At 44.1% G+C, this 17,609-nt stretch overlaps 1 protein-coding gene across 9 annotated transcripts in view; it reads right to left on the bottom strand.

Annotated features, from left to right (window-relative positions):
- CHD6 (chromodomain helicase DNA binding protein 6) overlaps positions 1–17,609 on the bottom strand; it is a 217,412-nt gene that overhangs the window by 172,590 nt on the left and 27,213 nt on the right. Inside the window, exon 1 of one of the 9 annotated variants that reach the window (XM_044985559.1) lies at positions 8,372–8,425. The exons of 7 other annotated variants lie outside the window; for them this stretch is intronic. The gene's annotated coding sequence lies outside the window, so the exon portion shown is untranslated. Of the gene's footprint in view, positions 1–8,371; positions 8,426–17,609 lie in introns of those variants that run through there. One more of the 9 variants, XM_044985563.1, reaches the window with a different exon arrangement.

A 17,609-nucleotide genomic window follows, 5' to 3' on the forward strand; every position in this document is an offset into this window, starting at 1 on the left:
GGAGACCCTAACAGAAAGGGGCTACTGCCAGAGGGCAGCACCCCAGTAAAGGGGCACCAGGTCCAGGGAGGGACATGGGGGCCAGAGAACAGGCGGCTCACTGGCCTGCAGAGGGCGCTCTGGAGCTGGAATGAGCTAATTCCCAGAACAGACCAGCAGGAGGCGCTGCAGGGGCGAGTCTGCACATCTACACAAAAGGTAGTGGAGCAGCATTGTATATCAATGATGAGGTAGACTGTAAAGAAATAAGAAGTGATGGAATGGATAAGACAGAGTCTGTGTGGGCAAAAATCACATTGGGGAAGAAAGCTACTAGAGCCTCCTTTGGGATAGTGCTTGGGGTGTGCTATAGACCACCGGGATCTGATTTGGATATGGATAGAGACCTTTTTAATAAAGTAAATACTAATGGGAATTGTGTGATCATGGGAGACTAACTTCCCAGATATAGACTGGAGGATAAGTGCTAGTAATAGGGCTCAGATTTTCCTAGATGTGCTAGCTGATGGATTCCTTCACCAAATAGTTGCTGAATCAACAAGAGGGGATGCCATTTTAGATTTGGTTTTGGTGAGTAGTGAAGACCTCACAGAAGAAACAGTTGTAGGGGACAACCTGGGTTCGAGCAATCATGAGCTAATTCAGTTCAAACTAAATGGAAGGATAAACAAAAATAGATCTGTGACTAGGGTTTTTGATTTCAAAAGGGCTAACTTTAAAGAATTAAGGAAATTAGTTAGGGAAGTGGATTGGACTGAAGAACTTGTGGATCTAAAGGCGGAGGAGGCCTGGAATTACTTCAAGTCAAAGTTGCATCCCAAGAAAGGGGAAAAAATTCATAGGCACAAGTTGCAGAGCAAGCATCTCAGACCGGTGATTAAGAAAAAGCAGAAGGTTTACAAGGAGTGGAAGATGGGAGGGATCAGCAAGGAAAGCTACCTTATTGTGGCCAGAACATGGAGGGATAAAGTGAGGAAGGCCAAAAGCCATGTAGAGTTGGACCTTGCAAAGGGAATTAAAACTAATAGTAAAAGGTTCTATAGCCATATAAATAAGAAGAAAACAAAGAAAAAAGAAGTGGGACCGCTAAACACTGAGGATGGAGTGGAGGTTAAGGATAATCTAGGCATGGCCCAATATCTAAACAAATACCTTGCCTCAGTCTTTAATGAGACTAATTAGCAGCTTAGGGATAATGGCAGATGAAAAAATGGGAATGAGGATATGGAGGTAGATATTACCATACCCGAGGTAGAAGCCAAACTTGAACATCTTAATGGGGCTAAATCGGGGGGCCCAGATAATCTTCATCCAAGAATATTAAAGGAACTGGCACATGAAATTGCAAGCCCATTAGCAAGAATTTTTAATGAATCTGTAAACTCAGGGGTTGTACCATATGACTGGAGAATGGCTAATATAGTTCCTATTTTTAAGAGGGGGCAGGGGGAAGGTGATCCAGGTAACTACAGGCCTGTTAGTTTGACATCTGTAGTATGCAAGGTCTTGGAAAAAATGTTGAAAGAGAAAGTAGTTAAGGACATTGAGGTCAATGGTAATTGGGACAAAATACAACATGGTTTTACAAAAGGTGGATCATGCCAAACCAACCTGATCTTCTCCTTTGAGAAGGTAACAGATTTTTTTAGACAAAGGAAACATAGTGGACCTAATTTACCTTGATTTCAGTAAGGCATTTGGTACAGTTCCACAGGGGGAATTATTAGTTAAATTGGAAAAGATGGGGATCAATATGAAAATTAAAAGGTGGATAAGGAATTGGTTATAGGGGAGACAACAACGGGTCATACTGAAAGGTGAACTGTCACGCTAGAGGGAGGTTACTAGTGGAGTTCCTTAGAGATCGGTTTTGGGACCAATCTTATTACTGACCTTGGCACAAAAAGTGGGAATGTACTAATAAAGTTTGCGGATGACACAAAGCTGTGAGGTATTGCCAATACAGAGAAGGACTGGGATATGATACAGGAAAATCTGGATGACCTTGTAAACTGGAGTAACACTAATAGGATGAAATTTAATACTGAAAAGTGCAAACCACGCATTTAGGGATATATCAGAGGGATAAATACCTGGGAGGGAGAGGAATTATTTAAGCTCAGTACCAATGTGGACACAAGAACAAATGGATATAAACTGGCTATCAGGAAGTTTAGACTTGAAATTAGACAAAGGTTTCTAACCATCAGAGGAGTGAAGTTCTGGAACAACCTCCCAAGGGGAGCAGTTGGGGCAAAAGACATATCTGGCTTCAAGACTAAGCTTGATAAGTTTATGGAGGGGATAGTAAGATAGGATAGCCTAATTTTGGCCATTAATTGATCTTTGACTATTAGCGGTAAATATGCCCAATGGCCTATGATGGGATGTTAGATGGGGTGGGATCTGAGTTACTACAGAGAATTCTTTCCTGGGTGTCTGGCTGGTGAGTCTCGCCCACATACTCAGGGTTTAGCTCATCTCCATATTTGGGGTCAGGGAGGAATTTTCCTCCAGGGCAGATTGGCAGAGGCTCTGGGGTTTTTTCGCCTTCCTCTGCAGTATGGGGCACAGGTCATGTGGGATTCTCTGCACCTTGAAGACTTTAAACCATGATTTGAGGACTTCAATAGCTCAGACATAGGTTAAGGGTTTATTACAGGAGTGGGTGGGTGAGATTCTGTGGCCTGTATTGTGCAGGAGGTCAAAACTTCTGACCTTGAAGTCTGAGTCTATGAAATTCAGCCAGCAAGACTGCTGTAACATGGGGCGAGAGAGACCTTTGCTTTGAATTCACTTAGCTTAAGTTAGATATTATTTGGGTTTTACTCTTATTTTCTTGTAACCAATTCTGACTTTCAAGACTCATTATGGATAATCAATTAAAATCTATCTTTAGTAGTTAATGAATTTCTTTTGTTGTTTTATCTAAACTAGTGTGTTTGCACTGAAGAGTTTGGGAAACTCCATTTGGGATAACAGGATTTGTGCAAATCATTTTCTATCAACAAAATGACAGACTTTATATGAGCTTGTATTGTCCAGAAGTAAGCAGGAGAGTACAAGACATACATTTCTGGGGGAAGTCTGGGACTGGAAATTTGCTGGTGTTGCTCTACAGTGTAATTCACTAGCTACAGCACTCATATACTATAGCTGAGAGTAACTTACCTGCTGGAGGCTTTGCGGGAACGACCAGGAGTGGTAAGCTCCCACAGCAAAGCAGTACAAAAGGTACCCCAGGGTGGAGAACTGAGGGGACACAGCTGTTCATCAGTCCAGACTGTACCCTGGGTAATGTCACACAGCTGACCTAGGCTCTAAGACTTGCTGTGGTAGGTCTTTTTCTTGCAGTGTACACGTCCCCTGGAGGCAGCAGTTATTCCTCCCAAGGATTGTGAAAGGGCCACTTAACATATGCGTCTCACCAAGGAAGGTTGGCACCCTGCAGAAACCTCGCAGCACTGCAGATGGATGCAGTTACAGAAGGGTATGAGGGTCTGCCCTGGGTGCCAAGGGAATGCCATATGCACCACATTGGATCCCAGAACTGCTGTGTCATCAACAGCAGCTGGGGGGCCCACATGGAGCGCTTCACCCCAGCACACCAGGGTACTGCTTTTTCTGTTTATTCTGAGGGCCCCAGGTCTTTCTCCTGCCACCTCTCTCCCCCTCCCCCATACACACACATATACTCTAGGATGGGGAGAAGAGGCCTGACCTGCCCCGTTCCTGGCAAGGAGTGCTGCTGCTGCTCTGGGGCCCTGTCATTGGTCCCAGACCAGCCACCACGGGAAGCCACTGCCCTAAGGACTATGCAGTGGCCTTTCAGAAAGCAGTGGGGGCACCTCAGCCCAGAAGCCACCATCAGAGCAGGCAATAACTGTCCATTTGTCCAGAGCCGGCCAGCATGCCAACCCCCATGCACACCAAGGGCCTGGCTCAGCTCTCCCAGAAGTTGTTCTGTACCTGTCAGAGGCATGGAGCAGAGGACAGGCCTGCCAGCCCAATGCCTTTCACTAGCATTGCATTCAGTTAAGGCTAAAATAGTCTGACCTCTCATAGGCCAGTGGAATGACTCCAGCCAGAACCAGCCCCATTGCTATTCATCAAGCAAGTCTCCACAAATAAGAAGTTTGCTGTGGCATAAGATTAGAGAGGACACGTACAGCAACTTGCTTCATGCTCACAGATGAAGTCTTGATGCTGACAAACTGAGTCTGCCTGACACAAAGCAACACCCCACCTTGCCAGCAGGCTCTAGGAAAGAATGCAGTGGGTTCTGCTGAGTCATTGGTGCACACAGCTTGCAAAGCAGCTGGCTACCAGGGAGGTGCAAGCAGCTCTCCAGAGAGAAAAAAATCTGGGGTGTGGGCAGCGCAGCCTTGAGTGTGGGAGAACAGCAGAACAGCTCAGCTGATGTCCTCTTATGGCCAATAAAGCCAGACTCCAGAAAGGAGGTGAGTTTATAACTACGGACCTACCAAATTCATGTCCATTTTGGTCAATTTCATGGTCATAAGATTTTTAAAAATGTAAATTTCATGATTTCAGCTATTTAAATCTGAAATTTCACCATGTTGTAACTGTAGCAGTTTTGACCCAAAACTGTAGCAGTTTTGACCCAACTGGGAGGGTCACAGTTACTGCAGGGGTGTTGCGGCACTGCTACTCTTATTTCTGTGCTGCTGCTGGCGACGGTGCTGCCTTCAGAGCTGGGCAGCTGGAGAGTGGTGGCTGCTGGCCAAAAGCCCAGCTCTGAAAGCAGCACTGCTGCCAGCAGCAGTGTAGAAGCAAGGATGGCATGGTATGGTACTGCCACCCTTACTGCTGCCTGCAAAGCTGGGCCCTCAGTCAGCAGCCACCACTCTCCGGCCGTCCAGCTCTGAAGGCAGCAGCAAAGTAGTAAGGGTGGCAGTACCATACCATCCTTACTTCTGCGCTGCCTTTAGAGCTGGGCGCCTGGCCAACAGCTGCCACTCTCCAGCCACCCAGCTCTGAAGGCAGTGCAAAAGTATGTGTGGCAACACCACGACCCCCTAAAATAACCTTATGACCCCCTGCAACTCCTATTTGGGTCAGGACCCCCAATTTGAGAAACACATCTCCCCCATGAAATCTGTATGGTATAGGGTAAAAGCACACAAAGGACCAAAGACCAGATTTCACAGTCTGTGATGCATTTTTCATGGCCATGAATTTGTTAGGGCCCTATTTATAACTCTTCCCAGCATGTGGACTCAGTTTTGGACTAGGCTGGAAAAGGCACCTGCTCACAGGTTCTTACAGGGGGGTCAAATTATTTTTAATCTAACAGAAAAATTTCTAGAGTGGAGCGGGACTGATTGAGAGCTGCCCAAGAGGGCATAAAGCTGCATGTGGGCTTACAAAATCCTAACAGGATCAAATCATCTCAGAACAACAGAGTTAACACTTAGAAAGGACTTTACTTCCCACTGCAGATGTTTTTAAACTGTAAGCCCTTGAAATTCTTTGAAGTTACACATTGAACTGGGGCTGTCTCCCACAGATATGAGGTCCCTCCCTCCTACCCCATCACAGACCCTGCTCTCCACACACAGGGAAGACACCATGACTTGGCCATAGATGAATTCAAGATAAAAAATACTGCTGGAGACATCCATATGTCACAAAACATGCTCTTGCATTTCCACACCTATGGCTCCATCCTCCCCACCCTGGTGCACAGGCCAGGCCCAAAATTCATATTTAAAAAAAAAAAAAAAAAAAAAACAGTTTTTTTCAGATTTTTTTTTCCACTTTAAAAAAACCAAACAAACCAGTTTGACACAATGGCTGAGGACAGGCCCTGGACATGGCTCAAATAACTTTCCAGTGCCAACCACCCACTGCTCTGCAAAACCAGATGGAATGCTGCACTGAGTTGGATTCCAGAGCTATTTCAGCAGCCTCAGTGCAGCATGGCTTCAGCAGCTACTCAGCATTCCTGGGGTTGGGGTTTAATGAATGCAGGACTGAAGCAGAAAGAGGGCTGGGTATGAAAACAACATAGTACTATCCTTGCATCCACCCCACCCTGAGAAAAACAAGCAAAAAACTGCACTAGGATGAGAAACAGCCTGTGATTCCAAGGAATATCAGATGCTCACTTGGTGCCAGCATGGCTGCCAGACAGCAAGCAGTGCAAACTCTGGGGAACGGGCACAGCTGATGGGCACAAATAGGTTCATGCCAGCCAGCCAATAAGGAGCTGCTTTTCCCCAGATCTGGCTGTACAATAAACAAGAAAGCAGAAGGACAGAGAGAGAGCGCGAAGCAGAACACTGCCAACCTTAGGAGAGAAAACATACTACAACTCATCCACCAAGCCAGGGAAGAGAAGGCCCAGGGAGAGGGAAGAGACTTTGGGAAGGCATGACAGAATCAGGGAGCAACCAGCCTTCCAGCACACCAAACACCAGTGCAGGCTAAAGTCTCCCCAACGGAAACTTGTCCATCAACTCCTGGAACGATGTGTGTCCAGATACGAAGACTGGCTTCAGATTGAGCAGTACGAAATAGAGAGTCGCTCACTCCGACAGTCTCCAGCAAGCTATTACAACTTCAAGAAAGGCACACCAAGCCCTACCTACCTCTTCCTTGCTCCCCAAAGGGTATTCTTTTCACCCTCTGGGCCACTCCTTAACTTCCCAAAAGGGGTTGCAATGTTAGGCTCACACCAAGCTAGGGACACTGACTGCCCCCAAACTCCCCAGCCTGCCAGCCCTAGAAGCAAGAGGCAATGGGCCCGGCCCTGAATTGAACCCAGCTTTCTTAAGTCCAACCCCTCCCTAGCACAGAGGTTTTCAGGCTCCAGTCAAGCACAGAGTTACATGCTGGGCATCCCAAACTGGAAAGAGACTATAGGGCACTCAACTTCCCCCACCCCACCCCCACCCCCAATTCTAATGGGGGAAGCAAAGGGACTCTGCAATTACACCCTTCTCTCACCAGGTGGTAACAGAAGAAAGAGCAGCCAGCCACCACAGAGAAGGAGGGGGAAAGGCTGCCTTCCTCACAGCACCTTGCCCACAGGGCCAGGTGAGGAGGGATGGGATATATGGGAGTATGGACAGAGTGGGTCACACAAGGCTGGGGTTCAGAAGGGCTAGGAGGGCACAGACTGGGGCGGGGGCACAGGAGCTAGTAAGGTGCAGCACTGAGCCAAGGGCTGAATGGGAGCGAGGATGCAGGGCCACATGGGACAGGAGGGAGAGGTGGTGCAGGGAAACATGGGGATGGGGGGCACACAGCTGGTGGGGGGTGCAGGGCCACAAGGGGACAGAGGTAGCTAGGCCTGGCTGAATGGGAGAGACTAGGAGTCAGCCACAGTCTGCACAGGGGAAGCTCCCCAACTCCCTACCACCACCACCTCCAAAAAAACCTGTTTCCTAGTTCTCCCACCCACACCCAACCCCCCAGATTCACCCCTAGACTCCTTCCCAGCAATTATTTCCATCTCCCTCAGCTCCTCTGTTACCCCTGACTCCCTGAAGCCTTTGCACTGCTTCTGAGGGGTGCGAAAAATACATTTCTGTATTATAGTTTAAAGGCATTAGTACTCAAAGATCTGTATTAATATACCTAGTAAGGAATCTATTGGTCCAAACACATTTCCTGAATTTTTTGTTGTTGTCTGTATGGTTACAGACATACTTGCTGACCAGTACTTTGAAAAAAAAAATCATTAAAATAATTGAAACTGGAATGATTATATTATGTTATTATGACAAATAAAATGTGTCAAATTTTGCAAAATTTTAAAATATTGTGCACATCATTTTTAGGTGCAGAATTCCCTCATGAGTAGCCATTGTTACTTGTCCTGGGCTTTCCACACAGAACCTTGTTCTTGGCTTATTTCTGATGAAATCTTTGCAGATCACCTTTAAAACCCTCATGAGAGCTTTAAAACTACTTTATAGGCTGCAAAATTAGTTGTGCCCATAAAGCTGTTGATGTGCTTTATGGCAACATTTAAATGCCAATTTAGAAACCTTATTTCTTCAGTGTCCAACCAGTGACAAGGAGCATCTATTCTCAGACACCACTGAGCACCCTGCCCTTCCCTTAGCTACTCAGGGACACCTAAGTATTTATTACAGTGCTGATTGGCTCCAATCATTTCCACTGCTACCCCTCACTTTACAAGATTTTAGAAGAATGTGAAAGTTGCAAAGTCAAGCCCTCAGAAGCCAGGAAAAGTCAGATTTAAAGTTGCCCGTGCACCCTTAACTCTGCCCCCTCTGTGCCTGTGTTTTATGAAACAGTCTTGCCTTCAATAACACAAAGCCTGTAGCAGTTCTAGAAATAAACCCACAAGATCTGGGTTCTAAGTCCAGTGCCTTACCCACAAGAATACCCCTTCTTTTCTTGCGATCCTCTGCTTTTTTCACTGTCCATCCTGTGGATAGAATGAGGCAGGGGTGTTTATGTGAGGAAAGACTGTACTGTTCTACACATGCAGAGGAGGGCTGGATTAGGACTGCAAGAACATTTCCTAACCTTTGAGTTCTTGACTTTGCAACATTAATATTGCTTTAACATTTTATGTTATTTCCTAAGTTTTTTAAAAAGCAAACTGAAAAAAAAATTGTCCTGTAGAACCATAATGACCTCCTACATAGCTCATTAGGAAGTGGGAACCAAGGACCCGTAGAGCAACAGTACAACCCTCTACTGATCAAGCTAAAAGAATAACTGATAGCAGTAGTAGACTGTTACCCTTTTGAGGACCAGCTACTTGAGGGGAACACAACACGCAAATTTTAAAACAACAAACTTCTTTAAAAGCTTGATTGAGCATGTGTGAATGTTGATTTTCAGAGACTTATAGCATGGACAAATCTGGATGAATTTTCATAAGGATAGCAAAAGGCACCTCCCTGACCCCAGGACAACACCTCTGCCACATATTGTGTTTTTCCCTAATCTTGGTCTCAGAAATGACAACCATTTTTCTTGTAACTTTACAAAAACCAAAACAAAATCAACAGTCTGAAGAAGAGCAAACATGGACATTTTCAGCCAAAAACAATTAAAGCTAGGAAAACTTATAATTAGGGCTCTCGATTAATCGCAGTTAACTCTTGTTAACTCAAAAAAAATTAATCGCAATTAATTGCAGTTTTACTCACACTGTTAAACAATAATACATTTCAATTGGGATTCTAAGTATTTTTGGATATTTTTCTACATTTTCAAATATATTGACTTCAATTACAACACAGAATACAAAGTGTACAGTGCTCACTTTATATTATTATTGATTACAAATATTTGCATTGTAAGTGATAAAAGAAATAGTATCTTTTAATTCACCTCATACAAGTATTGTAGTACAATCTCTATTGTGAAAGTGCAACTTACAAATGTAGATTTTTTTTTTGTTATGTAACTGCACTCAAAAACAAAACAATGTAAAAATTTAGAGACTACAAGTCCATTCAGTCCTACTTCTTGTTCAGCCAATCGCTCAGACAAAAAAGTTTGTTTACATTTATGGAAGATAATGCTGCCCGCTTCTTATTTACAATGTCACCTGAAAGTGAGAACAGGCATTCGCATGGCACTTTTGTAGCAGGCATTGCAAGGTATTTACGTGCCAGATACGCTAAACATTCGTATGCCCCTTCATGCTTCAGCCAACATTCCATAGGACATGCTTTCATGCTGATGACGCTCATTTAAAAAAAAAAAAAAAAGTGTTAATTACATTTGTGACTGAACTCCTTAGGGGAGAATTGCATGCCTCCTGCTCTTTTATGTGCATTCTGACATATATTTCATGTTATAGCAGTCTCAGATGATGACCCAGCACATGTTGTTTGTTTTAAGAACACTTTCACTGCAGATTTGACAAAACGCAAAGAAGGTACCAATGTGAGATTTTTAAGGATAGATACACCACTCAACCCAACGTTTAAGAATCTGAAGTGCCTTCCAAAATCTGAGAGGGTCAAGGTGTGGCGCATGCTTTCAAATGTCTTAAAAGAGCAACACTCTGAGGCGGAAACTACAGAACCCAAACCACCAAAAAAGAAAATAAACCTTTTGCTGTGGCATCTGACTCAGATGATGAAAATGAACATGCATCAGTCCGCACTGTTTTGAATCACTATCAAGTAGAACCTGTCGTCAGCATGGAAGCATGTCCTCTGGAATGGTGGTTGAAGCATGAAGGGACATATGAATTGTTAGCACATCTGGCATGTAAATATCTTGCGATGCCGGCTACGACAGTGCCATCTGAATGCCTATTCTCACTTCCAGGTGACATTGTAAACAAGCAGCAGGCAGCATTATCTCCTGCAAAGGTAAATAAACTTTTTTGTCTGAGCAATTGGCTGAACAAGAAGTAGGACTGAGTAGACTTATAGGCTCTACATTTTTGCATTGTTTTATTTTTAATGCAACTTTTTTGTACATATAAATGTACAATTAAGTTCAACTTTCATGAGAGAGATTGCACTACAGTATTTTTAATGGGGGAATTGAAAAATACTATTTTGTTTTTTTACAGTGCAAATATTTGTAATAAAAATCGAAAGTGAGCACTGTACATTTTGTATTGCGTTGTAATTAAAATCAATACATTTGAAAAATGTAGAAAACATCCAAAATATTTAATAAATGGTATTCTATTATTGTTTAACAGCATCATTAATCGCGCGATTAATTTTTTTAATTGCTTGACAGCCCTGGTTATAACAACTGAAAAGAGGGGTTTATAATGGGAAGTGTTGTGCCATGCTGCCAACTCCACTCATAATGAAATGATTTAAAAAACAGGTAGGAAGAGGGACAGCACTTAGACCAGTGGTTCTCAAACTTTTGCACTGGTGACCCCTTTCACATGGCAAGCGTCTGAGTGTGACCCCCCTTTATAAATTAAAACACCTTTTTATATATTTAACACCATTATAAGTGCTGGAAGCAAAGCGGGGTTTAGGGTGGAGGCTGACAGCTTGCGACCCCCATATAATAACCTTGTGACCCCCAGTTTGAGAACCCCTGACTTAGCCTGTCCCAACTGCTACAGGTGACCAGCTTGAGATATATCAGTCATTAAAAAGCAGTGGAAAATCACCCAGGGTTACACGTCCTTGAAGAAGGCTTGACAGCTAAGGAGGTGATGGGACACACCAGCTCCAGTCCAGCACAACCCAAGTCATACCCATCTGATGGCTGTCTAGAACAAATAATCTGGTAGATTCTCAAATTTAATTCCTAGAGGGTATCACAGAAATCTCCATTACAACTGGCAGTCTCAGCAAGATAGCCATCACACAGCTAACTCCTACCTCACCTTAGGCCTCTGAGTAGCCTGGATAGTTGCCAAAATAAATACCCAGTAGAAGGAACCCTCTGCCAGGTAATGACAGTGGAGTGGAAACCAGCACAACACACCTACATATAAAGTGAAAGCCCCACTGCTTTAGAGTCCCTGGAGGATAACAGCCTGGGATCTCTCACCCAGTCTCTGCCCTGCATAAGTATTTATACATCAACAACGTCCTAAAACAAAAGGTGACCAAAGTGCAGCTCATGGGCCCACAGGTCCACAGTGCAGCTCACCTGGAGACACAGTCAGTCCCAAATTTGATTCTGAGCAGCCTCCACTGGGAACTCCCCATAGTATACATCTCCAAGTTAGTCATGAGGGCAGATTCAAGACATTTTAGTCTCTGCAGATAGGGCCCAGCCCTTGATGTTGATAAATTGGAGAGGGTTCAGAGAAGAGCCAAGACAATGATTAAAGGATTAGAAAACACATCTTATCGTCACACAGTCAAGGAGCTCAATTTACTTAGCTAAATAAAGAGAAGGTTAAGGGATGATTTGACTACAGCCTACAAATACCTACATGGGAAACAAATGTTTAATAACGGGATCTTCAATCTAGCAGAGAAAAGTCTAACATGACCCAATGGCTGGAAGTTAAAGCTAGACAAATTAAAACTGGAAATAAGGTATAAATTTGTAATGGTGAGAGTTCACCGATCCCTGGATCAATTTAGCAAGGGTTGTGGTGGATTCTCCATCACTGATGATTTTTAAATCAAGATTGGATGTTTTTCTAAAAGATCTGCTCTTAGAATTATTGTGGGGAAATTCTATGGCATGTAGTATACAGGAGGTCAGACCAGATGATCACAACGCACAACAACAGACTAGATGATCACAAAACCCCTCCAGCGCATCATCAGGGATCTACAACCCATCCTGGACAATGATCCCACACTTTCACAGGCCTTGGGTGGCAGGCCAGTCCTCGCCCACAGACAACCTGCCAACCTGAAGCATATTCTCACCAGTAACTGCACACCACACCATAGTAACTCTAGCTCAGGAACCAATCCGTGCAACAAACCTCGATGCCAACTCTGCCCACATATCTACACCAGCGACACCATCACAGGACCTAACCAGATCAGCCACACTATCACCAGTTCATTCACCTGCACGTCCACCAATGTAATATATGCCATCATATGCCAGCAATGCCTCTCTGCTATGTACATCGGCGAAACTGGACAGTCCCTACGGAAAAGGATAAATGGACACAAATCAGATATTAGGAATGGCAATATACAAAAACCTATAGGAGAACACTTCAATCTCCCTGGACACACAATAGCAAATTTAAAGGTAGCCACTCTGCAGCAAAAAAAAACTTCAGGACCAGACTTCAAAGAGAAACTGCTGAGCTTCAGTTCATCTGCAAATTTGACACCATCAGCTCAAGATTAAACAAAGACTGTGAATGGCTTGCCAACTACAAAAGCAGTTTCTCCTCCCTTGGTTTTCACACCTCAAGTGCTAGAACAGGGCCTCATCCTCCCTGACTGAACTAACCTCGTTATCTCTAGCCTGCTTCTTGCTTGCATACCTGCCTCTGGAAATTTCCACTACATGGATCCGACGAAGTGGGTATTCACCCACGAAAGCTCATGCTCCAATAGGTCTGTTAGTCTAGAAGGTGCCCCAGGACTCTTTGCTGCTTTTACAGATCCAGACTAACACGGCTACCCCTCTGATACTAGATGATCACAGTGGTCCATTCTGAATGAAATGGTCCCTTATGCTTGAATAAGCAAAGAGTTGGTAACCAACCACTAGACCAGGATGGGGACAGTGACTGTAAAATGCTGGGGGAGATTAGAGAGGCTACAAAAAACAGAAAACTCAATAATAAGGGGATAATTGAAATACCCCAATGTTGACTAGGAACATTTCATGTCAGGATGGGATGCAGACATAAAATTTCTAGACACCATTAATGACTACTTCTTGATTTAGTCCTGAGTGGAGCTCAGGTTCTGGTCCAAGAGGTGACTACAGATGAACTGCTTGGTAAGAGCAACCATAATGTAGTTAAATTTAACATCCTTGTAAATGGGAAAATATCAAAGAAGCTCACCAGAGTAGCATTTAACTTCAAAAAGGAGAACTACACAAAAAATGAGGAAGCTAGTTAAATCATCCAAGAATATTAAAGGAACTGGCACATGAAATTGCAAGCCCATTAGCAAGAATTTTTAATGAATCTGTAAACTCAGGGGTTGTACCATATGACTGGAGAATTGCTAAAATAGTTCCAATCTTTAAGAAACGGAAAAAACCATGATCCGGGCAACTACAGGCCTGTCAGTTTGACATCTGTAGTATGCAAGGTCTTGGAAAAAATGTTGAAGGAAAAAGTAGACAAGGACATTGAGGTCAATGGTAATTGGGACAAAATACAACATGGTTTTACAAAAGTTAGATCGTGCCAAACCAACCTGATCTCCTTCTTTGAGAAGGTAACATTTTTTAGACAAAAGAAATGCAGTGGATCCAATTTATCTCGATTTCAGTAGGCATTTGATACAGTTTCACATGGGGAATTATTAGCTAATTTGGAAAAGATGGGGATCAGTATGAAAATTGAAAGGTGGATAAGGAACTGGTTAAAGGGGAGACTTCAACGGGTCATACTGAAAGGTAAATTGTCAGGCTGGAGGGAGGTTGCTAGTGGAGTTCCCCAGGGATCGGTTTTGGGACCAATCTTATTTAATCTTTTTATTACTGACCTTGGTACAAAAAGCAGGAACGTGCTAATAAAGTTTGCGGATGACACAAAGCTGGGAGGTATTGCCAATACAGAGAAGGACCGGGATATGATACAGGAAGATCTGGATGACCTTGTAAACTGGAGTAATAGTAATAGGATGAAATTTAATAGCGAAAAGTGCAAAGTCATGCATTTAGGGATTAATAACAAGAACTATTGTTATAAGCTGGGGAGGCATCAGTTGGAAGTAACAGAGGAGGAGAAGGTCAAGGACCTCGGAGTATTGGTTGATCACAGGATGACTATGAGCCGCCAATGTGATATATGGCTTTGAGAAAAGCTAATGCGGTCTTGGGATGCATCAGGCGAGGTATTTCCAGTGGAGATAAGGAAGAGTTAGTATCGTTCTTCAAGGCACTGGTGAGACCTCATCTGGAATACTGTGTGCAGTTCTGGTCTCCCATGTTTAAGAAGGATGAATTCAAACTAGAACAGGTTCAGAGAAGGGCTACTAGGATGATCCGAGGAATGGAAAACCTGTCATATGAAAGGAGACTCAAAGATCTTGGCTTGTTTAGCCTAACCAAAAGAAGGCTGAGGGGAGATATGATTGCTCTCTATAAATATATCAGAGGAATAAATACCAGGGAGGGAGAGGAATTATTTAAGCTCAGTACCAATGTGGATACAAGAACAAATGGATATAAACTGGCTATCAGGAAGTTTAGACTTGAAATTAGACAAAGGTTTCTAACCATCAGAGGAGTGAAGTTCTGGAACAGCCTTCCAAGGGGAGTAGTGGGGGCAAAAGTCATATCTGGCTTCAAGACTAAGCTTGATAAGTTTATGGAGGGGATGGTATAATGAGATAGCCTAATTTTGGCAATTAGTTCGTCTTTGACTACTAGCGGTAAATATGCCTGATGGGATGTTAGATGGGATGGGATCTGAAGAAGCAGCAAAGTATCCTGGGATCTGAGTTACTACAGAGAATTCTTTCCTGGGTGTCTGGCTGGTGAGTCTTGCCCACATGCTCAGGGTTAGCTGATCGCCATATTTGGGGTCGGGAAGGAATTTTCCTCCAGGGCAGATCAGCAGAAGCCCTGGGGGGGTTTCGCCTTCCTCTGCAGTGTGGGGCACGGGTCACTTGCTGGAAGGTTCTCTGCACCTTGAAGTCTTTAAACCATGATTTGAGGACTTCAATGGCTCAGACATAGATTTGATACAGGAGTGGGTGGGTGAGATTCTGTGGCCTGCATTGTGCAGGAGGTCAGACTAGAGGATAATGGTCCCTTCTGACCTTAAAGTCTATGATTCTATGAAAATTAAAAAGGAACAGTCACACGAGTGAAATGCCTGCAAGCTGCATGGAAACTTTTTGAACCTCTACTGTGCTGTGTTTAAACTAAGAGGACCAAAAAAAAGCCACAACCATGGCAAAAAGAAAAAAGGAAAGAGGTAGTTAGAGGCAAAAAGGCATCCCTTTAAAAACTGGAAGTCAAATCCTACTGAGAAAAATAGAAAACAGCATAAACTCTGGCAAGTCAAATGTAAAAGTATAATTAGGCAGGCCAAAAAAGAAAAGCAGGCCGAGGCAGAGTGTTGGGGTGTGGAAAGAGGTACGGGCTCTGGGCTGGGGGTGCAGGTTCCAGGTGGAGCCAGAAATGAGGGGTTCAGGATGCGGGAGAGGGCTCCTGGCTGTTGCTGAGGGGTTCGGAGTGCAGGAGGGGGCTCTCGGCTGGGACTGAGGGTGCGAGGGCTCCGGCTGGGAGTGCGGGCTCTGGGGTGGGGCTAGGGATGAGAAGTATGGAGTGCAGGAAGATGCTCTGGGTTGGGATCGAGGGGTACAGAGGGTGGGAGGGGGATCAGGCTGGGGCAAGGGGTTGGAGTCTGGGAGGGGGGCAGGTGTGCAGGCTCCGGGTGGCACTTACCTCAAGCAGTTCCCAGAAGCAGCTGCATGTCCTCCCTCTGGCTCCTATGCGGTTCCCGGCCAATGGGAGCTGCGGGGCGGCATTTGGGGCAGGGGCAACGTGCGGAGCCCCCTGCTGGCCCCTCTGCGTAGAAGCTGGAAGGGGACATGCCAGCTGCTTCCCGGGAGCCGTGAAGCACAGAGGCTAGCAGGGAGCCTGCCAGCCTCGCTGTGTGGCATCGTAAACTGGACAGTCAACGGCCCGGTCAGAGCCACCAGGATCACTTTTCAACTGGGTGTTCCAGTCCAAAACTGGACACTAAACTAAACAGTAGTAAGTCACCAGTACCACGTGGAATTCATCCAAGAGTTTTTAAGAAACTCAAATACAAAATTGCAGAACTGCTAACTGTATTATTTAAACATATGGCTAAAATCAGCCTGTGATTCGAGGATAACTAATGTGACACCAATTTTTTTAAAAAGCTCCTGAGGCGACTCTGGCAATTAGAGGCTGATAAACCTAACTTTAGTACCAAGCAAACTGATTGAAACTATAAGAACAGAACAGAACAGGATCTGTTGAGGAAAAAAAGTCAACACATCTTTTGTAAAGGGAATTCATGCCTCACCAATCTATTGGATTTCTTTGAGGGTGTCAACAGGCATATGAACACGAGTGAGTGGACTTGGATTTTCAGAAAGCCTTTGACAAAGTCCTTCACCAAAAGCTCTCAACCAAAGTAAGCAGTTACAGAATAAGAGGAAAAATTCTCTCATAGATCAATAACTGATTAAAAGATAAGAAACAAAGAACAGGATTAAATGGTCGGTTTTCAAAATGGAAAAAGGTAAATAGCAAGGTCCCCCAAAGATTTGTACTGGGATCTGTGCTTATTCATAAATGATCCAGGAAAAGGGGGTGAAGAGTAAGGTGGGAAAATTTGCAGATAATACTAAATGACTGAAGATAAGTAAGTCAAAAGCTGACTACAAAGAATTACAAAGGGATCTCAAAAAACTGGGTGACTGAGCAATAAAATGGCAGATAAAATTCAAATGTTGGTAAGTGCCAAGTAATGCACATTGGCAAACGTTATTCCAACTATACATACAAAATGATGGGGTCTAGATTAGTTGATCTTGGCAGACAGTCCTCTGAAAACATCTGCTCAATATGCAGCGGCTGTCAAAAAAAGCTAACGGAACGTTAGGAACCATTAGGAAAGGGATAGATAAGACAGTAAATATAATGCCATGGTACGCCCACCTTAAATACTGCATGCAGTTTTGGTCACCCCATCTCAAAGATGATATATCAATTAGAATTGCAAAGTATACAGAGAATAGCAAAGAAAATGATTAGGGATATGGAACAGCTTCCACATGAGGAGAGATTAAAAACAGTTTTTTTCCCCAACCTCTCTTTCTGAGGCCCCCTCACCCCAATATGCTATAAAAGTTCCACAGCCTACCTGTGCCACAACAACTGTTTTTCTGCATATCCAGTACATTAAAAGCCAGAGCCAGCATTAGAGGGTAACAAGCAGTGGGGCCCCATGAAGCTAAGTTGCTTTGGCTTCAGCCCCAGGCAGCAGGGCTTGGGCTTCAGCTTTCAGCAAG

The sequence above is a fragment of the Mauremys mutica genome, chromosome 13 (assembly GCF_020497125.1).
Source record: "Mauremys mutica isolate MM-2020 ecotype Southern chromosome 13, ASM2049712v1, whole genome shotgun sequence".
Lineage (NCBI taxonomy): Eukaryota > Metazoa > Chordata > Testudines > Geoemydidae > Mauremys > Mauremys mutica.